The sequence below is a fragment of the Mustela lutreola genome, chromosome 2 (genome assembly GCF_030435805.1).
Source record: "Mustela lutreola isolate mMusLut2 chromosome 2, mMusLut2.pri, whole genome shotgun sequence".
Taxonomy (NCBI): Eukaryota; Metazoa; Chordata; class Mammalia; order Carnivora; family Mustelidae; genus Mustela; species Mustela lutreola.
In genome coordinates, this window is record NC_081291.1 from 64,392,413 (window position 1) to 64,416,790 (window position 24,378).

The 24,378-nt window shown below is 42.3% G+C and overlaps 1 long non-coding RNA gene across 2 annotated transcripts; it reads left to right on the forward strand.

The window, feature by feature from the left end:
* The first annotated feature begins 17,454 nt into the window (after positions 1 to 17,454).
* LOC131824337 (uncharacterized) lies at positions 17,455 to 23,697 on the forward strand. 2 transcript variants are annotated; one of them, XR_009350830.1, is made up of 5 exons: positions 17,455 to 18,587; positions 19,285 to 19,444; positions 20,469 to 20,583; positions 22,021 to 22,185; positions 22,276 to 23,697. It is a non-coding gene; the product is annotated as an uncharacterized LOC131824337 (long non-coding RNA). The 2 variants fall into 2 exon arrangements; XR_009350829.1 differs by having other exon boundaries at positions 17,455 to 19,444; positions 22,276 to 23,696.
* Positions 23,698 to 24,378: the final 681 nt, after the last annotated feature.

Genomic DNA, 24,378 nt, shown 5'->3' on the forward strand with positions numbered 1-24,378 from the left:
TGTGCGTGAGCATGTTTGTGTGTGTGTGTGTGTATACACATGCTCCAGACAACCCTAATTCTTGTTCTCCTCCAAGGCAGTCGTCCCTTCTACCATTTCAGCCAAACTTAAGTTCTGTTGAAGCTCATTACCTCGTTTTTACTGATGCTCTTTGTTGATTTAGCAAATTTAATAAAACACAAGGCACATTTTTTTTTCTGAATTTATAATATTTGTAACAGTTGTTTTGTAACATTTTCACTGGTGGAGGGTTATAGGCAAAGGTCATTTCCATTGGCTCTGGGTTCACCAGAGAAACAGAATCAATCAATCAATCAATCAATCAGTTGTGGTTATGAAGGTTGAAAAGTCCCCAGATCAGCAGCTGACAAGTGGTGTGACTCTAGTGTGAGTCAAAGGTCTGAGAACCAAGAGAGCAGATGGTATAAGTTCCAGTTTGAGTCCAAGTCTGAAGACAGGAGAAGACTGATGTCCTATCTCGAAGACAGGCAATGTGAGCTCGCCTTATTCTGCTGCTATCTGTTGAACCAGATACCTGGGCACGTGACTGTCAAATTGACACATTAATTGACTCATAAAATTAACCCATATGAAATCCAATTGTCTTTTCTTTAGTTCTGATGCTGGACCCAGATTCAGGGCTTGTCTGGGCGGTGTCATATAGGCACACCATCCTTTACAAAAGAAGTTCTGGGCTGGGAAAAGCCTTGTCCCAACTTGCTTCTGAAAAGACATGCAGGAAGACTGACAAATGCACTTTGTGGCAACAGCTGAAGAGTCCCATGTAAAAAGGAGAAAAGGCAAATCTGGAACAAGATCAGTGAGATTAAAAACTAAGACCGTTGTGCTCTTCTGGGATATCCTTTCCTGTTGATGGGCTCACTGCACATCTCCATCCTTCCTACCTGCTCCAGTGCCACACCCCACGACAGCACAGCTCAGTTAGGTGCAATAGCTTCTATCCCCCTTGATCCTTCTTCATTTCTAGCCTCACAAGCCCACTCACTGGGCTGCATTTTCCAATCATGTAACAAACGTGACTTGGGGCTCTCTGTGTTCCCGGCACTGGGCTAGGTGCTGGGGCTGGGCTGGAAATGAGTAGGTCTGAGCTGCAGACTGAGCATACCCTGTGTCCTTCACACCCTCATCCATCCAAGCCCTGCGTTCCCCAGATCAGACTGCTGCAGCTGCCTTCACACATCTGCCCTCCGCTTCCCACCCTTAGCCATCAGACTTCCCACACTTGCCTGGGGCCATGGACCCCTTTGCCACTCTGGTGAAGCTTATGAACAGTCCCAGAATTGTTTTTTAAAATGTACAAAATGAGACACAGAATTACAAAGGAAACCTTTATATTGAAGTGCATTTTCAAAAGGTTTTAAAAATCAAATTTAGGAGGATGACTGGATGGCTCAGTCAGTTGAGCAACCGACTCTTGATTTTGGCTCAGGTCATGATCTCAGGGTTGTGAGATCGAGACCCACGTTGTGCTCCACACTGGGCATGGACTCTGCTTGGGATTCTCTCTATTCCTCTGCCTCTGCCTCCATCACCTGCTTGTGCCCTCTCTTAAAAAATAAAAAATAAATAAATAAATAAAATTTGAGATGTAATATATATGTGTTTCTTTATTACCTTATTAAGCAATGAGATTCAGCAGCAGATCTAAAGCCAACTCTAATTTCTTTTTAAAATTTTATTTATTTATTTATTTGACAGAGAGAGTGTTGGGCTGGCAGGAAGGGCTACTAAAGATGGTGAAAGTTCCCGCCACAAGACCTGAGCTCGGACAGGAGAACAAAGGCCCAAGCAGGAATCTGAGACCCCTGCCCGGGCTCCTGTGAACCAATGGGATCCCGATGAGCAGCGGGATATCCAAATAAGGGAAACTTGCCAAAAGACCCCTGAGCTTTCCCCAAGATCCCTTAAAAGCCCCCTCCTCCCTGCCTTGGGCGCGACTTCCGCCACTCTGCTTTCCAGAGTCGCAGAACCTCGCCTGAGGGTGCCCACCTCCTCCCGGCACAACTTTCCTGGCTCCCCTTCTCTTGAGCCCTGAAACTTCGCCGGAGAGTGTTTTTAATAAATCTTGCCTTGCACCCACTTTGCCTGGTGTTGTGTTTATCTCGCCGGAAAAAACTTGACAGAGAGAAAGAGAGAGAGAGCGCGAGCGAGCGAGCACACAAGCAGGTGGAAGGAGAGGGAGAAGCAGAGAGCCAGATGTAGGACTCAATCCTCGGACCCTGAGCTCATGACCTGAGCTAAAGTCAGACCCTTAACTGACTGAGCCACCTAGGCTCCCCAAAGCCTACTTTAATTTCAAAGCATGAAGAACTAAAGGATATTTAGAGACATCTACTACAACTATACTGTCATATGGAAATATCTGTGATTTCTGTTGTGACAAAGTTACAGGTCCTGCCAATAGCATTGTGCTTTGTTGACTACACTTAATTGAAGGAAAAGTTTCATTTCCTAAAAATAAAGATTTTTTTTTTTTTTTTTCTCCCATGCAAGGATACAAGGCCCCTGCATTCTTTCTGTGGAACCCAGGTTAAGAAGCTACCAGACTGGTATTACAGCAGAAGTGTGGGTTTCCTGTTCAAAATCTTTTGATGATTCACTCATTCAAAAATAGGGGCTCACTGCTTGCTGAAGTAAGTCTAAATTCAGGCTGGCCTTCAAAGATTTGCTTTTACCAATTAATTCTTTTCCTACCTTAAAAAAATTACATAAATGGTATGGTATCTTATGTTCTTTTGCTGATGAGGGAGCAGGAGGCTGGCTGAAGACAAAGCAAAAGCTGGCACCTTGCACCCCCCCCCCCTTTCCATCCGCTCCCCCTTGGTAAAGTGTGTGACATTCCTCAGGCACCCCTGACTGCCATAAACGGTAAACAAATAGTTAACTTGCAGAGATCACCATCCTACAGGACTGGAGTCTCCCTCGGTTTACAAGTGCACTAGAGATCTACAAACAAAGAAGTTACCTTATCAATAGCACAATTTCCAGAGGCAAATAACTCAGTTCCTCAAGCCCTAATGTCTCCCTCCCCACCATAAACAAAACTGAAGTAGGCTGAGTTAGAAGGGAATGTAAATATAGTTAAATCTCTTCTGAACCTAAATCTCACTAACAAAGATGCTTGATAGCAGGATTGTGACATCCCACCAGGAATCTCCCAACTATTTTGATGTTAATGGATGGCCTAAAGACAACATTGATCAAGCCTCAAGGGCAAGGCCTCAGGTAGGCCTCCGGTCTCGGCACCTTGTAGGCCCTCTTTAGCATATGAAAGCTCCATTGAAACCTCCCTGCCCCTCACCTTCCCCTAACCGCAGGGTATGTAACCTGCCATCTCTCACAACTCGGGGCTCAAGAATTCTTTCTTGGTTATCGGCTCCGGACCTCAGCCCACCGAAACGCACCTAGGTTCTAGAACTTCATCAGGCACATAACTAAGCCCTTTCTCAGGATGACCCTATCTATCCCAGGGTCAGCAGGTGTGGCGGGCCTGACAGCCATTCAGGTGGGCTGAGATTTATTAATAAGTGCTTTCCCTGGATGCCAATTGTCGCTGTAATCTATTTTTTGTCACTTGACTTCAGGGGCTGAACTGATGCACTCCTCGCTCCAATACACCTAATTTCCTTTTCCACGTGACCAGCTTCGACTGATCTTTTTTTCTGCCTGATCAGATTCTGCATTCTTCTCATAGTTCTCTATCTGGCTGGCGGCCACAATCCTATTGTCGTTTTATTACCAGTCCTCTCTGCAGTGTGCCTATTTACAATTAGGGTGAGTTTTGTTTTCCTGTGTATTATTTCCTTCTTTCCATTTTTAAAATTGTCATTGTCCATTTTCTAACTTCCTGAGCAAAATGGTTACCTTATTATTAAACAACAACAACAATAATGCCTGTCTTCTCTGAGTCAGCTCTTTACTCCAAGGGCCACTTTGGCTACATGCCACACATTTTCATATTTAACACTCCTGTCATTATTCAGCTTGAACTATTTTGTGATTTCCATTACGATCTTCTTTGACCTATTGATTTTTTTTTTAAATGTATTTTCTTAGTTGATGTTTGGGATGATGTTTGGGAGCTAATTTTCACAACTGATTTAGAGTTTTATTGCACTGTAGTTAGAAGATCTGGTGTGTATAATACTGATCTTTCACGGCCTTTAAGATTCCTTCTGTGAGGGCGCCCGGGTGGCTCAGTAACCACTGAGCCGCTGCCTTCGGCTCAGGTCGTGATCTCGGGGTCCTGGGATCGAGTCCCACATTGGGCTCTCTGCTCAGCAGGGTGCCTCCCTCCACCCTTCCTCTCTCTCTGCCTCTCTCCCTACTTGTGATCTCTTTCTGTCAAATAAATAAAATCTTAAAAAAAAAAAAAAGATTCCTTCTGTGACCATGCACATGGTCAATTATGTAGCTATCTGGTTGAACTTGAATATTCAGAGGATGTTTTTAAAAAATTCAGTTTACAAGTTTGTTTGTGTGGAGTAACATTCCTGGTTTGGAGGGACAGTTCTGGGAGTTTTAGCAGAAGCCTAGAGTCCAGTAACTGCCATGACCGAGCCATATGGGTTCTATCACTCTCCACTGCTCTTTTGCAGTCAAACCCTTCCCCCACCCGCAGCTCCTGGCTATCTTTCATCTGTTTTCTGTACCTTTAATTTTGCCGCCTCTAGTCATATAAATGGAATCCTGTAGGTACCTGACCTTTTGAGTCTGGCTTCTTTTATTCAGCACAATGTGTTTGAAATTCGTCCACATTGTTCCGGGTATCCATAATCATTTCTGTTTATCGCTGAATAGTCTTGTCTTGTATGGAGAGACCACAGTTTGTTTACTCATCCACCAACTCAAAGACATTTGTATGGTTTTCAGGAACACTATTTTAAAGTATTGGGTGTAGAATTCTCTCACATCCCTTATATGAAGCTTATTGTGTTGTTTAAATTTTCTGTGGACTTAGAAAATTCTTGTGTGTTGGATCCTTGGATCTGTCACTTTCTGGGAGAGATGTGTTACCCTTCCACTATGATGGTATATTTGTTCTTGTTTCCGTATAACCTCTGTGGTATTTTCTTTTCTTAAAAAAGATTTTATTTATTTATTTGACAGAGGGAAAGATCACAAGAGTGATGAGGGAGCAGGAGGCTGGCTGCGAATGGAGCAGGGGCTGGCACCTTGCACCCCCTCTCCACCCACTCCCCTTGGTAATATGTGTGACATTTCACAGGCACCCCTGACTGCCCTAAAAGAAGAGCAAATGGTTATCTTGCAGAGATCACAATCCTGCAAGGCAGGAGTCTCTCTTGGTTTACAAATGTCCTTGAGATTTACAACAAAGAAGTTGCCTTATCAATAGCCCAATTTCCAAAGATACATAACTCAGTTCCTCAAGCCCTAACGTCACCCTCCCCTCCATAAAAAAACCGAAGGAGATGGAGGTAGAAGGAAAAGTAAATAAAGTTAAATTTCTTTTAAGACCTAAATCTCACTAACAAGGACGTTTGATAGCAGGAATGTAACATTCCACCAGGAGACTCCCAATTGTCTTTATGTAAGTGCCTCATTAGAGGGAAAGTGGCCTTGGCTTGATAGTAACCAGGCCTTCCATATCCTGACAGTCTTCTTTATCCCAATAGCCCTTCTGAACAACCCTTTGTCCTCACCTACCCAACTCCTGTGTATATAACCAGCCACTCCTCACAACCCGGGGCAGCAGCTCTTCCTGCCCACGGGTCCTGTCCCCGTGCTTTAATAAACCACCATTTTGCACCAAAGATGTCTTAAGAATTCTTTCTTTAGTCGTCAGCTCCGAACCTCACCCCACCGAACCTGACTTAGGTTCTGGAACTTCATCAAGAGGGCAGAGAGGCAGGCATGGGGGCTGGGGCAGGGAGAAACAGGCTCCCTGCTGAGCAGAGAGCCTGATGTAGGGCTCCATCCAAGGACCCTGAGATCATGACCTGAGCTGAAGAAAGAGGCTTAACCCACTGAGCCACCCAGGTGCCCCCGGTAGTTTCTTTCTATCTTTTTTTCTTTTGAAGTTTTATTTATTTATTTGACAGAGAGAGATCACAAGTAGGCAGAGAGGCAGGCAGAGAAAGGAAGGGAAGCAGGCTCCCCGCTGAGCAGAGACGCCCCACCCCCCATGCGGGGCTCAACCCAGGACACTGGGATCATGACCTGAACTGAAGGCAGAGGCTTCAACCCACTGAGCCACCCACGCGTCCCCCACTGGTAGTTTCTTGATATACTGAAAAACCTCTGTTGTTACATTCATATAGCTACAGGTTTGTTACATCTTCTAGATAAATTGTTTTATTATTAGGCAAAACCCCTTTTCCTGCCTAACAGCGATTTGTGTCTTCAAGTTCTTTTTACGGGGCATGGAATACTGCCATGCCCTTTGCCCACCTTCTCTCTTCTCTCCTTTGCTGGCCCACAAACTGTCACACCGGCTCCCTAGTTGACTGCCCATGGTTAGGCTGCCAAGGGGAGGAAGGAGACTTAAGAGTGGAGAAGAGAGGTCAAGTATTTCTTGCCTCTCCCGCCTCACACTAAACTGCATAATCTGGCAGGTGCCGTGTTTGGCCATGACTGTAGGGCTGCGGAGATCTCTTTTCCCAGGCTCTGGCATCCTTTGAAGTTTGGCAAAACTGTCTTCCCCTTGTCCCGTCTAGGCTGAGAGTATCAATAGCTGCTTCTTTTTAAAAATTTTGTTCATTTATTTGAGAGACAGAACAAGTTGTCAGGGGGGAGGGACAGAGGGAGAAGGGAAAGCAAAATCCCTGCTGTGCAGGGAGCCTAACTGAGGGCTCCATCCCAGAACCCTGGGATCGAGACCTGAGCTGAAGGCAGAGACTTAATGGACTGAGCCACCCAGGCGCCCTGAGTATCAACAGGTTCTCTCTGCTTCTCATTCCGTTTTTATTCCCTGAATCTACCTCTTCCTCCCTCTGTGGGTTGTCCCTAAAATCTTTTGAACCATCTGACTTGGATTCCACTGGGACCCAGATGGATCCATGTGGTAGATTTTTTCAGCCTTTTACTTCAGCCGCATCACTAGATTTTATGTGCCTCTTAGAGCCTTCTCTCTCTCTCTCTCTCTCTCTCTCTCTCTTTTTTAAAAGATTTATTTATTTATTTATTTGACAGATCACAAGTAGACAGGCAGGCAGAGAGAGAGAGAGAGAGAGAGAGAAGCAGGCTCCCTGCTGAGCAGAGAGCCTGATGCGGGACTGGATTCCAGGACCCCGAGATCAGGACCTGAGCCGAAGGCAGTGGCTTAACCCACTGAGCCACCCAGGCGCCCCCAGAGCCTTCTCTTTTTTAAGGTGAATCTGTGATTACTGATATATTTTCATTCATTTTTCTACCATTTTATTTAGTGACCTTTATTTACTGTGCTTTTCTCTCTGTCTTTGCTTTCCTCCCCCTTTCCTTCCTGCCTTCCATTGGATAGATGAATCTATCTTTATTCCCTGGTTTTCCATCCACCAGTTCTGATGGTATACATCCTATTATTGTTCTTTCATTGTTAACTGTGACATAATAAGAAGTACATATTTGGTTTCTACCCCTGGTTCGTGACAGAGCTCCCAAAAGCCTTGGAATTTCTTAGGTGATAGAAGCATATTTTGTTCTAATGCCTTGCATGGGGGCTAGTCACCAGAAAGACCAAGCATTATTAGAAACTTGAAGTTTTAGGTGCAGCCCCCAACCTTCTAGGAAGAGAGATGGACTGGAGATTGAGTTAATAATCAATCATCCTTATGTGATTAAACCTCTATAAAAATCCCTAAACCAAGGGCTTTAGAGAGCTTCTGGGTGAACATAGCTATATGCCAGGAGGGTGGCTTATCCCAGGTTCACTACACATGGAACACTTCTGGACCTTGTATTGCTGCGTCTGTATCCTTTATCATCTCCTTCACAATGACTGTGTCTCCCTGAGTGTCATGAGTAAGTATAGCAAATTATTGAACTTGGGGAGGAGATTGAGGGAACCTCCTACTTGTAGTCAATTTTTCAGAAGTATGAGAGATGGCCTGAAACCTGTCCCTGGCATCTGAAGTGGGGGCAGACTTGTAGGATCAAGCCCTTAACCTGCAGGGTCTGTACTCACTTCAGGTAATTAATGCTATGATTGGATTCTAAGACACCCAACTGGTGTCTGGAAAGTTGGAAGATTATTGTGGGGAAAACTCTCACACATTTGGTGTCAGAACCAAATGTTGTGTAGAGGAAAATAAGTGTTTTTTTTTTTTTTCTTTAAGTTACTCTTTAACATGTACGAAGATATAAATTGTACATTTGATGAAGGTAATTAGTAACTTTAATTCAGTCTCCAACAATGCACAGTCTATAGAATGCAATCACTGTGTTTCTGTCTTCCATCTGCCACTCCTGTTGCCATGCGTTTATTGTATTAGGCAGCTGGGACAACCACGATAAAACACCACTGACTGTGTGGCTTAAACACCAGGAGCTTATTTTCTCACAATTCTGGAGGCCAGAAGTCCTAGGTCAAGGGGATGTTAAGGTTGGTTTCTGGTGAAATCTCTCTTCCTGGCTTATAGACAGTCACCTTTCCACTGTACCATCACATGGCCTTTCTTCTGTGCATATGGGGAGGGAGGGATGGAGAGAGAGAGAGAGCGAGCTCGATCTGGTTTCTTCTTCTCAGAAGGACATCAGTCCCATTGGATTAAGGCCTCACTCTTAGGACCTCATTTAACCTTAATTACTTCCTTAATGCCCCATCTCCAAATATAGTCACAATTAGGGAAAGAGCCTCAACATACAAATTCTGGGGAATACAATTCAGCCCATAACATCTACATATGCATCTCTCTTTTTCTGTGTCTCTGTCTCTTTCTCAGGCACTATAGAAACTATGCCTGACATCTACCCCCGCTGATCTTGATTTAAGTGACCTGGAGTCAGTATTGCTATTACATCACTTTTACATTTGTATCTTTCACTTCCTAAGAAGTAGTCATTTTTTTAAAAATAAGTTCTTTGTTTTAGAATGGTTTTAGTTTTACAGAAAAGTTGCCAGAATATCACAGAGTTTCTGTATTCCCTATACCCTGTGTTCCCTATTAATACTGTGCTGCATTGATCACAATTAATGAATTAGTATTGATACATTATTGTGAATTCAAGCCCATAGTTATTTAGATTTACAGTTTTTTTTTTTAATTTTTTATTTTTTATAAACATATATTTTTATCCCCAGGGGTACAGGTCTGTGAATCACCAGGTTTACACACTTCACAGCACTCACCAAATCACATACCCTCCCCAATGTCCATAATCCCTCCCCCTTCTCCCAAACCCCCTCCCCCCGGCAACCCTCAGTTTGTTTTGTGAGATTAAGAGTCACTTACGGTTTGTCTCCCTCCCAATCCCATCTTGTTTCATTTATTCTTCTTCTACCCACTTAAGCCTCCATGTTGCATCACCACTTCCTCATATCAGGGAGATCATATGATAGTTGTCTTTCTCTGCTTGACTTATTTCGCTAAGCATGATACGCTCTAGTTCCATCCATGTTGTTGCAAATGGCAAGATTTAATTTCTTTTGATGGCTGCATAGTATTCCATTGTGTATATATACCACATCTTCTTGATCCATTCATCTGTTGATGGACATCTAGGTTCTTTCCATAGTTTGGCTATTGTGGACATTGCTGCTATAAACATTCGGGTGCATGTGTCCCTTTGGATCACTACATTTGTATCTTTAGGGTAAATACCCAATAGTGCAATTGCTGGGTCATAGGGCAGTTCTATTTTCAACATTTTGAGGAACCTCCATGCTGTTTTCCAGAGTGGCTGCACCAGCTTGCATTCCCACCAACAGTGTAGGAGGGTTCCCCTTTCTGCGCATCCTCGCCAGCATCTGTCATTTCCTGACTTGTTGATTTTAGCCATTCTGACTGGTGTGAGGTGATATCTCATTGTGGTTTTGATTTGTATTTCCCTGATGCCGAGTGATATGGAGCACTTTTTCATGTGTCTGTTGGCCATCTGGATGTCTTCTTTGCAGAAATGTCTGTTCATGTCCTCTGCCCATTTCTTGATTGGATTATTTGTTCTTTGGATGTTGAGTTTGCTAAGTTCTTTATAGATTCTGGACACTAGTCCTTTATCTGATATGTCGTTTGCAAATATCTTCTCCCATTCTGTCAGTTGTCTTTTGATTTTGTTAACTGTTTCCTTTGCTGTGCAAAAGCTTTTGATCTTGATGAAATCCCAGTAGTTCATTTTTTCCCTTGCTTCCCTTGCCTTTTGCGTTGTTCCTAGGAAGATGTTGCTGCGGCAGAGGTCGAAGAGGTTGCTGCCCGTGTTCTCCTCAAGGATTTTGATGGATTCCTTTCGTACATTGAGGTCCTTCATCCATTTTGAGTCTATTTTTGTGTGTGGTGTAAGGAAATGGTCCAATTTCATTTTTCTGCATGTGGCTGTCCAATTTTCCCAGCACCATTTATTGAAAAGGCTGTCTTTTTTCCATTGGACATTCTTTCCTGCTTTGTCGAAGATTAGATGACCATAGATTTGAGGGTCTATTTCTGGGCTCTCTACTCTGTTCCATTGATCTATGTGTCTGTTTTTGTGCCAGTACCATGCTGTCTTGATGATGACAGCTTTGTAATAGAGCTTGAAGTCCGGAATTGTGATGCCACCAACGTTGGCTTTCTTTTTCAATATCCCTTTGGCTATTCGAGGTCTTTTCTGGTTCCATATAAATTTTAGAATTATTTGTTCCATTTCTTTGAAAAAGATGGATGGTACTTTGATAGGAATTGCATTAAATGTGTAGATTGCTTTAGGTAGCATAGACATTTTCACAATATTTATTCTTCCAATCCAGGAGCATGGAACATTTTTCCATTTCTTTGTGTCTTCCTCAATTTCTTTCATGAGTACTTTATAGTTTTCTGAGTATAGATTCTGTGTCTCTTTGGTTAGGTTTATTCCTAGGTATCTTATGGTTTTGGATGCAATTGTAAATGGGATTGACTCCTTAATATCTCTTTCTTCTGTCTTGCTGTTGGTGTAGAGAAATGCAACTGATTTCTGTGCATTGATTTTATATCCTGACACTTTACTGAATTCCTGTATAAGTTCTAGCAGTTTTGGAGTGGAGTCTTTTGGGTTTTCCACATATAGTATCATATCATCTGCGAAGAGTGATAATTTGACTTCTTCTTTGCCGATTTGGATGCCTTTAATTTCCTTTTGTTGTCTGATTGCTGAGGCTAGGACCTCTAGTACGATGTTGAATAGCAGTGGTGATAATGGACATCCCTGCCGTGTTCCTGACCTTAGCGGAAAAGCTTTCAGTTTTTCTCCATTGAGAATGATATTTGCGGTGGGTTTTTCATATATGGCTTTGATGATATTGAGGTATGTGCCCTCTATCCCTACACTTTGAAGAGTTTTGATCAGGAAGGGATGCTGTACTTTGTCAAATGCTTTTTCAGCATCTATTGAGAGTATCATATGGTTCTTGTTCTTTCTTTTATTGATGTGTTGTATCACATTGACTGATTTGCGGATGTTGAACCAACCTTGCAGCCCTGGAATAAATCCCACTTGGTCGTGGTGAATAATCTTTTTAATGTACTGTTGGATCCTATTGGCTAGTATTTTGTTGAGTAGTTTCGCATCTGTGTTCATCAAGGATATCGGTCTATAGCTCTCTTTTTTGGTGGGATCCTTGTCTGGTTTTGGGATCAAGGTGATGCTGGCCTCATAAAATGAGTTTGGAAGTTTTCCTTCCATTTCTATTTTTTGGAACAGTTTCAGGAGAATAGGAATTAGTTCTTCTTTAAATGTTTGGTAGAATTCCCCCGGGAAGCCGTCTGGCCCTGGGCTTTTGTTTGTTTGGAGATTTTTAATGACTGTTTCAATCTCCTTACTGGTTATGGGTCTGTTCAGGCTTTCTATTTCTTCCTGGTTCAGTTGTGGTAGTTTATATGTTTCTAGGAATGCATCCATTTCTTCCAGATTATCAAATTTATTGCCGTAGAGTTGCTCATAGTATGTTCTTATAATAGTTTGTATTTCTTTGGTGTTAGTTGTGATCTCTCCTCTTTCATTCATGATTTTATTTATTTGGGTCCTTTCTCTTTTCTTTTTGATAAGTCGGGACAGGGGTTTATCAATTTTATTAATTCTTTCAAAGAACCAGCTCCTAGTTTCGTTGATTTGTTCTATTGTTTTTTTGGTTTCTATTTCATTGATTTCTGCTCTGATCTTTATGATTTCTCTTCTCCTGCTGGGCTTAGGGTTTCTTTCTTGTTCTTTCTCCAGCTCCTTTAGGTGTAGGGTTAGGTTGTGTACCTGAGACCTTTCTTGTTTCTTGAGAAAGGCTTGTACCGCTATATATTTTCCTCTCAGGACTACCTTTGTTGTGTCCCACAGATTTTGAACCGTTGTATTTTCATTATCATTTGTTTCCATGATTTTTTTCAATTCTTCTTTAATTTCCCGGTTGACCCATTCATTCTTTAGTAGGATACTGTTTAGTCTCCATGTATTTGGGTTCTTTCCAAACTTCCTTTTGTGGTTGAGTTCTAGCTTTAGAGCATTGTGGTCTGAAAATATGCAGGGAATGATCCCAATCTTTTGATACCGGTTGAGTCCTGATTTAGGACCGAGGATGTGATCTATTCTGGAGAATGTTCCATGTGCACTAGAGAAGAATGTGTATTCTGTTGCTTTGGGATGAAATATTCTGAATATATCTGTGATGTCCATCTGGTCCAGTGTGTCGTTTAAGGCCTTTATTTCCTTGCTGATCTTTTGCTTGGATGACCTGTCCATTTCAGTGAGGGGAGTGTTAAAGTCCCCTACTATTATTGTATTATTGTTGATGTGTTTCTTTGATTTTGTTATTAATTGGTTTATATAGTTGGCTGCTCCCACATTGGGGGCATAGATATTTAAAATTGTTAAATCTTCTTGTTGGACAGACCCTTTGAGTATGATATAGTGTCCTTCCTCATCTCTTATTATAGTCTTTGGCTTAAAATCTAATTGATCTGATATAAGGATTGCCACTCCTGCTTTCTTCTGATGTCCATTAGCATGGTAAATTCTTTTCCACCCCCTCACTTTAAATCTGGAGGTGTCTTCGGGCTTAAAATGTGTTTCTTGGAGGCAACATATAGATGGGTTTTGTTTTTTTATCCATTCTGATACCCTGTGTCTTTTGACAGGGGCATTTAGCCCATTCACATTCAGGGTAACTATTGAGAGATATGAATTTAGTGCCATTGTATTGCCTGTAAGGTGACTGCTACTGTATATGGTCTCTGTTCCTTTCTGATCTACCACTTGTAGGCTCTCTCTTTGCTTAGAGGACCCCTTTCAAGATTTCCTGTAGAGCTGGTTTGGTATTTGCAAATTCTTTCAGTTGTTGTTTGTCCTGGAAGCTTTTAATCTCTCCTTCTATTTTCAATGATAGCCTAGCTGGATATAGTATTCTTGGCTGCATGTTTTTCTCGTTTAGTGCTCTGAAAATATCATGCCAGCTCTTTCTGGCCTGCCAGGTCTCTGTGGACAAGTCAGCTGCCAATCTAATATTTTTACCATTGTATGTTACAGACTTCTTTTCCCGGGCTGCTTTCAGTATTTTCTCTTTGTCGTTGAGACTTGTAAATTTTACTATTAGGTGACGGGGTGTGGGCCTATTCTTATTGATTTTGAGGGGCATTCTCTGAACCTCCTGAATTTTGATGCTCATTCCCTTTGCCATATTGGGGAAATTCTCCCCAATAATTCTCTCCAGTATACCTTCTGCTCCCTTCTCACTTTCTTCTTCTTCTGGAATCCCAATTATTCTAATGTTGTTTCGTCTTATGGTGTCACTTATCTCTCGAATTCTCCCCTCGTGGTCCAGTAGCTGTTTGTCCCTCTTTTGCTCAGCTTCTTTATTCTCTGTCATTTGGTCTTCTATATCACTAATTCTTTCTTCTGCCTCATTTATCCTAGCAGTTAGAGCCTCCATTTTTGATTGCACCTCATTAATAGCTTTTTTGATTTCACCTTGGTTAGATTTTAGTTCTTTTATTTCTCCAGAAAGGGCTTTTATATCTCTCGAGAGGGTTTCTCTAATATCTTCCATGCCTTTTTCGAGCCCGGCTAGAACCTTGAGAATTGTCATTCTGAACTCTAGATCTGACATATTACCGATGTCTGTATTGATTAGTTCCCTAGCCTTCGGTACTGCCTCTTGTTCTTTTTTTTGTGTTGAATTTTTACGTCTTGTCATTTTGTCCAGATAAGAGTAAATGAAGGGGCAAGTAAAATACTAAAAGGGTGGCAACAACCCCAGGAAAATATGCTTTAACCAAATTAGAAGAGATCCAAAATCGTGAGTGGGGGGAAAGGGGATAAAAAGAGGTTCAAAAAGGAAGAAAGAAAAAAAAAACAAAAAGAAAAGAAAAAGAAAAAAAAAAGAAAAGAATTTTTAAAAAAAAGAAAACACCTAAGAAAAATGTAAAAAAAAAAAATATATATATATATATATATTAGATAAACTAGTAGAAAATCGTTAAAAAAGAAAAAGGTAACAGTTAAAAAAAATTTTACCCGAAGGCGAGAGAAAAAAAAAAAATGAAAAAGAAAAAATTAAATTAACTGCAAGACTAAAAAAAATCACAGGAAAAAAGCCATGAGTTCCGTGCTTGGCTTTCTCCTCCTCTGGAATTCTGCTGCTCTCCTTGGTATTGAAACCGCACTCCTTGGTAGGTGAACTTGGTCTCGGCTGGATTTCTTGTTGATCTTCTGGGGGAGGGGCCTGTTGTAGTGATTCTCAAGTGTCTTTGCCCCTGGCGGAATTACACCGCCCTTACCCGGGGCCGGGGTGAGTAATCCGCTCGGGTTTGCTTTCAGGAGCTTTTGTTCCCTGAGCGCTTTCCGTAGAGTTCCAGAGGACGGGAATACAAATGGCGGCCTCCTGGTCTCCGGCCCGGAGGAGCCGAGAGCCCAGGGCCCCACTCCTCAGTGCGCCCTCAGAGAACAGCGCCAGTTACTCCCGTCTGCCTGACCTCCGGCCACGCTCCGAGCTCACCGAGCCTGCGACCGGTTCAAGGTAACACGGAGCTGCGAGCTTACTGTCAGCTCTGTCTCTGTAGCCGGCTTTCCCGTTCCAATACCCGCAAGCTCTGCGACACTCAGACACCCCCGATCCTTCTGTGACCCTGCGGGACCTGAGGCCACGCTGACCCCGCGTGGGCTTCGCCCCGGTTTAGCCTCTGGAGCGATGTCCCTCAGCGGAACAGACTTTTAAAAGTCCTGATTTTGTGCGCGGTTGCTCCGCCGCTTGCCGGGAGCCGGCCCCTCCCCCCAGGGTCTATCTTCCCGTCGCTTTGGATTCACTTCTCCGCCGGTCCTACCTTTCAGAAAGTGTTTGTTTTTCTGTTTCCAGAATTGCTGTTCTTCTTCTCTTCAATCTGCCGATGGATTTTCAGGTGTTTGCAATCTTTAGATAAGCTATCTAGCTGATCTCCGGCTAGCTGAAGCAGTCTCAGCTTGCTACTTCTCCGCCATCTTGACTCCTCCCCCAGATTTACAGTTTTTAACCTAACATCCTTTTTCTGTCCCCAGATTCCGTCCAGATACCACATTACCTGTGGTCATTCTCTTTGGGCTCCTCTTAGACTTTCCAGATTTTCCTTATTTTTGATGACATTGACAAGTTTGAGATACCCTATGCAAGTGTTTTGTAGAATGCCCTTCAGTTTGGGTTTGTCTGATGTTCTCATGGTTGGACAGTAATTATAGGTTTAAGGGAGGAAGCTCACAGAGGTGAGGTGCCCTTCTCATCACATCTATTAGGGGTACATGCTGTCAACATGATTTGTCACTGATGATGTTGACCTTGAGCACCTGGTCTGAGCATGTTCATTAGTTCTATCTGAAGTTACTCTTCTTCTTTTCCATTGTGTGCTTCTTAGAAGGACATTACCATGAACATCCCATACTTAAGGGGTGGGAAGCTATGTTCTACCTCCTGGAGAGCAAAGCATCTACATAAAATATTTAAGATTCTTCTGTATAAGAGATTTAGTTACTTATTTTTTCATTCAATTGTTATGTTCATCAGTTTATTTGTTCTCCATTTCTTCTTCTTCTTCTTCTTCTTCTTCTACTTCTTCTTCTTCTTCTTCTTCTTTTGAGAGAGAGAGAGAGAGATGAGGGGAGGAGCAGAGGGAGAGGGAGAGACAAAATCTTAAGCAGGCTCCATTCCCAGAGTGGAACCTGACACAAGGCTCAGTCTCACCACCCTGAGATCATGACCTGAGCTATTTTCTAAAATTAACTTGTTTCAGTCAGTGGACTGAAATCAAGAGTCAGTTGCTTAACTGACTGAGCTACCCTGACACCCCTCCATTGCTTCTTTTTAAAAATTTCTTATTATCAAAAATTTAACCATACACAAAAATGAAGAAAATAGTGCTGTAAACTCCTACAGTCTAGTTTCAATAATACAGTCTAGTTTCAATAAGCAACTTTGTTGCTTCCACATGCCCCTAGCCAGCACTTGTTCTGCAAAAATTTTAAAGCAAATATCAGACATTATCATTTCACTGGTAAACTGATAGGGACATTAAAAGCTCCTGTTCCCTTCCCCATAACAGAATAATGGTAAAAGTATCATATAATGGGTGTCTTTTTTTTTTTTTTTTTTAATTTGTCAGAAAGCGAGACAAGCAGGGGGAGCAGCAGGCAGAGGGAGAAGCAGGCTCTCTGCTGAGTAAGAAGCCTGATGCGGGACTCAGTCTGAGTACCCTGGGATCATAACCCAAGCTGAAGGCTGACACTTAACTGACTGAGCCACCCAGGCATTCCTAATAGGTGTCTTTTATAGTTGGTTTATTTGAGTCAGGATCTAAACCACGTCCACATATTGTATTTGGTTGTTACGTCTCTTAAGTCCTTTTTATTCTTTTATAGCCCACACTCATTCTTTTTCCTCTCTGATGTCACCAATAGACAGGTTCACCTGCTCTCGTGGTGAGGCCAGTTATAATAACCATTTTATCTGAGGCTTTCACAAAGGGTGACCTTGGACATTTTAGGCAGGGATTCAGCTTGTTCCAAATAAAAAAACAAGATATCCACTATTCTCTGAACTGTGGGCCAGGGCTAAGGGGCTCCCTTATTTCATGAACTATTATTCCCCAACAATAGTAACAATAAAACGTATACTATATACACACATCTACTCTAACACACATACTTTGAGAAATACAAAAGCAGAACTTGCCAAGCAAGAATTTTCAACATCTATCCCACTTCCCTTAATCTGTATATTCCCCAAAAGCTATAAGTCTCATTTTCCCAGGGTAGATGTAGGATCCATGTGTATATTCATGAAAATTTGAACAATTTTTAAAAATTGCCTTAATAATCAACTTCAGTACCAAATCCACTAAGAGTTTTATAAAAGAATAAAAAGGGAAAATAAGAGAGTAAGAACAATGGATGAGCTGTCCCACTGGATTCATTTCTGTGGTGAGGCAAACCTGATTTCCTCTATTTTCTAAAATTAACATGTTTCTGTAAGGAAGAAAACAGATTATAATGGAAGAAGAAAGCATCCCCCTCTTAGCTCCACAAAGCCTTGGGTCCCCATCTTGTACTGCCTAAAAATCTAAGTGTCCCCCCCAGGAGGCTGTAAGCCCTAAATGTGTCCCTCCCTGCTCCCTGCTATAACATTGGAATGGACAGTAAAATTCAGGATTGTATTTCCAGGAGAAAATAGTTTTGTTTTGTTTTTTATTTTGGTTCACCACTTTTTAACTTTATCTGGTAGTCAGAGGATGGGGAAATTTGCCAAAAAGTTTGCATAAAGGATTTGGTTTTTCTGAGGTTTTACAGATTTAAGAAATGCAGATATTGATGCATTCTGATATGATAAGACCACAATCCTATGTCATAGACCTTTCTGAGCACCCTAATAGCTATAGTTATGGGTTTTATCCATCTTAGTACTGCTACCACTATACACAGTGAGGATGTGTGTGACTCACACCACTCAGATCAGGGCTCCCCAATTCCCTCAAGTATAGTTCAGAGTTTCACACCTCCACCCTGTGGCTGTCCAGGGCCTCCACTGGGTTTAGGTGTTCCTAGATCACTACAGAGTGAAGTTGAATGGAGCAGGGCAGTCTGATAGGGTTGGAACAGAGTCCACTGCAATGATGGGTTTTGCTCACTTGAGAAATCACCAGGTGAAGGTTGAAGCAGCCAAGGTGCCATCTAACCTGAGAGGTTCTCCTGGAGAAGGTGTGACATTCAGCAGGTGAGACCTCTGCCCTCTGACAGCTTCTCACAGTGATCCTGCCCAACTCAACTGCAGGGGACGCCATTCACGTGGACTACAGCCCTGGCACTGTGCAATGTGTAGCCTACATAGCTAAATACAGTGACCCAGACCTGGCGAGGTGCACAGGCTTCCAGAGCAGCAGGGTTCCCTTTACTCCCCACTTCTTGCCTTTTTGTATCCATAACTTGTACGAGGTCAACGCCCAAGGTTGGCATTCCAGGTATGTACCTCTTTGAGTCCCACCCCCCACCCATCACTTTCCCTGCCCCTCAACTCATCTCTGGGGTTGTTTGAAGGTTAAGTTCTTCCTGTCTTTAGGAAATATGAACCGGTTGTTGGATGCTAATGATTCTGTCTCCCATAGAGATGGGCCATGAAGGTTAAAGCACCAAAACATAGATCTAGTTATATACAGACAAACATATGAATTAATGAAGATAACATAGTATTTGGTGTCTAGGGCTAAAGGACTATAAGTAGGAACACCTGAAGGTAGGCACAGTGATTAACCCTTTTTATAGGAAAGGAAATTGGAATGTAGAGAGTAGTGATTTAGCCGAGATCACCCAACTAAAAGTGTGGTTTGTGACCCTGTTATGGTGGAATTTTATCCAACCTGACTAGTGATTTCCAGTGAGGTAAGTTCACTGAAGTATACCATATATATATATATATATATATATATATATATATATATATATATATATATGCATGCACACATCTTAAGTGCTTAGATGAATTTTTAATGTGTAAACTACTTACTTCAAGATTTAGAACATTTCCATTGCTTCAGAATGCCACCTCTCAGGAGTTACACTATTCTGATGTCTGTCACCATAAATAAGTTCTGCCACTTCTGGAACTGTATATGGATGGAATGGCACAGTACAGACCTCAAGTGTCGTTTCTCGCTCTAGGTAATGGGCGTGTGTGTGCTAACACATGCTTGTGTACTCTGAGACATGTTTGCCTTTCTTGGTGACACATCGAGTACAAACCCAGAAATAATCAACATGCACGGTGAAATCGTGTGCTGACTCATGGATGTGCTATAGATTTCTAATGGCTACATTTGGGGTAAGGCCACATCTAGGGTGAGTAGATTACATTTATGTTTGCTTCAGGCACAATGATGAAAATCATTGCCTCAGTGAACTTCATCTGTTTAACAACTTCTATTCTCTGATCACATTAGATGTTTATCTGAAAGCCAAATTAACTTCATTTGGGCTGCACTGATTGAGTAAGTGCTTTATGCCATTTTACCAGAGTGTGGACTGTAGTAGGTTTGAAAGGATGGGCCACCTCCTACTTCTCCTATTTCTTTACAGCACTGTGCTGGGTAAAAACACACCCACAGGAAAATGAGAGTTACTCACTACTGGGCTTGACTTGGGCAGGAAGGATCTTGCTTATCCCCCTCCTCTTCTCTCTTCATTCATTATTGTTACTATTAGCGTCGGTACAGGCAGAAAAGATAAAGACTGCATGGCCCAAGGCCATCTTCTCCTTGTGTTAAAGGCAGTGAAGCTAGGTGGTAGGCACTCAGGCATTGCCATTTTCTAGTTGTGTGCCTTTGGGTCAGGTGACGACTCCTTTCTGTGCCTCCATCCCCTCAACCATAGAATGGGGACAGGATTAATTACCTGTGTCACGGGGTTGTTGTGATGAGGAGAGGAGCTGCACATTTATGCATGCCTACAAAGCACCAAAAAGGGTGATTTATTAAATAAAATAAATCTTATTTTATCAGTATTTATACAGTAGAACAGTAACAAAGTTTTGGTAAATATGAACCATTATAACAGCAGTGGTTAAGGTCTATGAGCACTTTGTGCAAATATCTGAGGCTTGAAAAAACACTGACTAGCTCTATACTATAAAAGGAAATAAGATCAATAAATATTAGATAAGCATTATGGCAGGGACATTTCCTGCTCATGAATAACCCTGTGCTCCCCTGCATTTCCTAGTTTCCTTGCAGTTAGACAGCACTCTGTGGCTGGTTCTGCTATTGTCTATGCCTGCAAGCGGCTCTTGTCCCTTTTGGTATGAAAGACTTAAGAGCCAGTGCATGACTCTCCAGGTTACTCTTTTCTAGTTAATGAGACTGAAGAGGTCATATGTTCTCACTGGTGCAGCTACAGGATGATGATGCCTTCTGAAGCCTGGGTTCCCAAGTCAGCAGAGCTTCTCCAACCTCCACTGGATATGTAGTGAGTCAGAAAAACACTTCTGTTCTGTTAAGCCACTGAGATTTGCAGGACTGTTTGTTACGTCAGCAGAGTCTAGCCTAAACTGTGTACAAGCATTTACCTAATGTAACGTGCCAACCATTCAACTATACTTAATTCAGTTCAACCTGACTCCTCCATGGTTGTATATGAATTATGTAGAATAAAGGCTCTGCAAAGGTGGGGATCTTTGTTTTGTTCACTACTATATGCCAAATTTCTGCAACAATGCCTAGGACAAAGCTCAATAAGTATTTATGACATGAGTGCCTTTTAAAGGATTTGTTAAGAATATAGGTGGGGCTTTCAAAGTAAGAATGCTCAGGACCTACAAAGGTCTTAAGACAGCTCAGACATACGGATATCCTATAACCAGAGATTCTGGCTATGTTAGGTGTTGACGAGATGCAACTTTGATTCTTTGGGGTCCTACCCCAAAGTCCTGCTGAAGACATGAAGGAGATGAGCCTCAGATGCACGTGATCCACACTCCATCCTCAATACTTCTCTTGTGTTCTTCTTCTTCTTTTTTTTTTTTTTCCTAAATAGGCTTCATGCCCAGTGTGGAGCCCAGTACGGGGCTTGAACTCACAACTCTGAGATCAAGACTTGAGCTAAGATCAAGAGTCGGTTACTCAGCCGACAGACCCGCCCAGGCGCTCCTTGTGTTTTTCTGTTTTTAAATGCCTCTGCCTCCTATTGTTCTTTGTAGATGACAGAGCTGAATGCATCTCTTTCTTTAACACAGTTTAAAAATTGTATCAGAGCAGAGTCAGAAAACGTGATAGGTAGCCTGCTAGCCTATACTTTTTAAAAAAGTGTCGTTTTAACTGTGAGGTGTTATGTTGTTTTTAAATATAGAAATTTCTAGCTTTAAAACTGTCACAGTAAGATGACATCAGTAATTATGTCAGTAATTATATCAGCTTCAGATATTAGCATGAACTCAGTACCTAAATAAATCAGACCATGGATAATAGGAATCAAAGAAGATAGATGGCATTACTAAAGAGGTGAATATATTTTGGCTCTTCTTTCTTTGAGTTAGTTTTCATTTTGAAATTGTGAGCCTACCTTGCTCTTCTGATATAAGAAAAAAACAGAATGAACCAAGGGAAAGGCATTTATGGGCTATGGGCTTTCGAAAAACTAATGAATATATGAGATCTGGAGAAAATTTTAGTTTCCACCCTTGATTCTTATTACAAAGACAGAATGATGTAATCATATTCAAATATTGACAAAATATTTTAGTATCTTTTCATATTTTATTGGCCATTTGCTTTTTTCATTTGTTCATTTTGTTGAACTGGGAATACATAAGCTTTATTTTTTAAATTAGGTTGTTCATCTTTGAAATGAATTTTTTTGAAAAGGTATAGGATTTTTTTTTAAAGATTTTATTTATTTATTTGACAGAGAGAGATCACAAGTAGACAGAGAGGCAGGCAGAGAGAGAGGAGGAAGCAGGCTCCCCACTGAGCAGAGAGCACGATGTGGGACTTGATCTCAGGACCCTGAGATCATGACCTGAGCCGAAGGCAGCAGCTTAACCCACTGAGCCACCCAGGCGCCCCTGAAAAGGTAAAGGATTAAACATAAGGTTTGTGTCCAGAGAGCTTGGACCTGCTGGAATCTTGGGAGGATTTGACAATCCTAGGCTGTTTGTTGCAGGATTCAAATTGACATGGCCTGATCGATGACAGCGCGGTGGCTACTCTTTTGGGTCTTGGCAGCTGTGATTGTGGCACCCAGCCTTGGACTTTGCAGGCAAGAACTGACCTTCTCATGTCCAGAGGGATGCTTAAGTACCACAAAGAAAAGCCAGACTTAGGGATAAGTTGCATGAGTAGTGCAGTCCCTGGAAGAATGCTGGCTGTCCCAGGAAGCCCACAGGACATGTCTTGCCTGTACAGACTCACTGGAACCACACAGAAAAATGGGATCCTCCTGAAAATGCCCCTTCATCTGGGACACCTGCCTCTATGCCATTCCTTTAACCTGGAGACTGGATCTGGCAGGTGGACCAGAGTAAGCACTCAGAGCAGGTGTGGACATGTCTCTGTGCCAAGAGAACTGTCAGTATTCATGGGAAAACTGCCACACCTGCTTCACCTGCAAGAGCAGTGGCCAAGCTCAGGGAGTGAATTGCAGGATGCACTAGTGCCCTGTGGGGACTGCCCGCCTCCTTTTGATTTCTACTTTCCCACACCTGCCACTCTGTTCAATGAAAGGGAGTGGTTGCCACATCCAGATGGGGTCTGAGCTGGCCTGAGGAAAGGGGAGGTTCTATGTTGTGATAGTACACCCAAGCTGTGCCTTGTAGGGCTGGCCTCTCTTGCTCATTCTGCCCTGAGGCTGCTCAGCTGAGCTAGTCCTCCCTTCTGGCACAGGGACTTACCAGGTCATGCACCTCCATAGCTTCCAGACCTTCAGTTCCTGCTTGGCTGGTGGGGTCTCTGCCACACAGAAGTCTGGCAAAAGGGTGTGTGATGGAAGTAAATCTCTCTCCAACAACGTGGTGTATTTTATTTTATTGTGGTATTTTTTTAAAAAGATTTTACTTATTTATTTGTCAGAGAGAAGAGATAGAGAGAGAGAGCACAAGCAGTGGGAGCCGCAGGCAGAGGGAGACAGGAGCCCGATGTGAGACTTGATTCCAGGACCCTGGGATCATAACCTGAGCTGAAGGCAGATGCTTAATGGACTGAATGCTATATTTTAATGGGAATGGGAATGTTGCCCATAATTTTCTTCTGAAAAATTTTCAAATTTTGGAAGGAATTTAATATATCTACCTCCTTTTTGACTGTTAATATTTAAAGTTTTCTTCTTAGTATGCAAATTTCTTCCCCAGAATTATTCAATATTCGGTTTCTGGTGGCCATTTCCCACCAAATTGATGCCTTGCACTTTTCTTTTCAGGGCCCCTTGAGCTAGGGTATCTGAGTATCAGCTCAGGACCCTGTCTACTAAATGTCAGCTTGTTGAGCTCTGGTTCTCATCTTCCTGCCCTGTGCCCTAATCCATGATCCTTAAATACTTCTGATTTGGTGTCATTGGTTTTATTTTGTTTGTTTTGGGTTTTTTTTAAGCTTTATTTATTTATTTTAGAAAGACTATGTGTGCATGAGTTGGGGGAGGGGCAGAGAGAGAGGTGAGTGGGGGAAGCAAACTCCCTGCTGAGCTCAAGAGCCTGAAGCCTGAAAACCCTCTCATTCTCAAGACCCTGAGATCATGACCTGACCTGAAACTAAGAGTTCCGTGCCTGACCAACTGAGCCACCACGACACCCCTATTTCTGTTTTGGGTGTTGTTTTGTTTTGTTTGTTTTTCCCAGAAAGCATGCTCTTGCTTGTTTTACTGCTTTTGTTTGGGTTTGGAGAGAAACTATTTTGTTAAATTAAAAAAAAAAAAAATGGAGTAAACTGTGATGTCTATTTAGGAAGGAAAACTGCCAGAGAGCGCTGAGAAATTCAAGGGAAACTGGCTAATAGGGATCACATTTCTTCCCAAACGTTTGCATGAGCTTGACTGGGGCTTATAAAGGAGTGCTTGGGGATGTATTGCAGAGTCTTGTCTGAAGACCTCCTTTAGGCCTCCTTTAGGCCCTCTGTCTAAAAACGATCAGGCTGTTTCGCTGAGTTTCTTCTGACCAAACCCTTCATGGCTTCACCACAGGAGATTATAGATGGGTGTTCTGAGGCTCTCCTACAAATAGTCTAGACTCTAGAGTCTGGTTTGGATGATTCATTAGATTTCTGGTGATGACTGAAG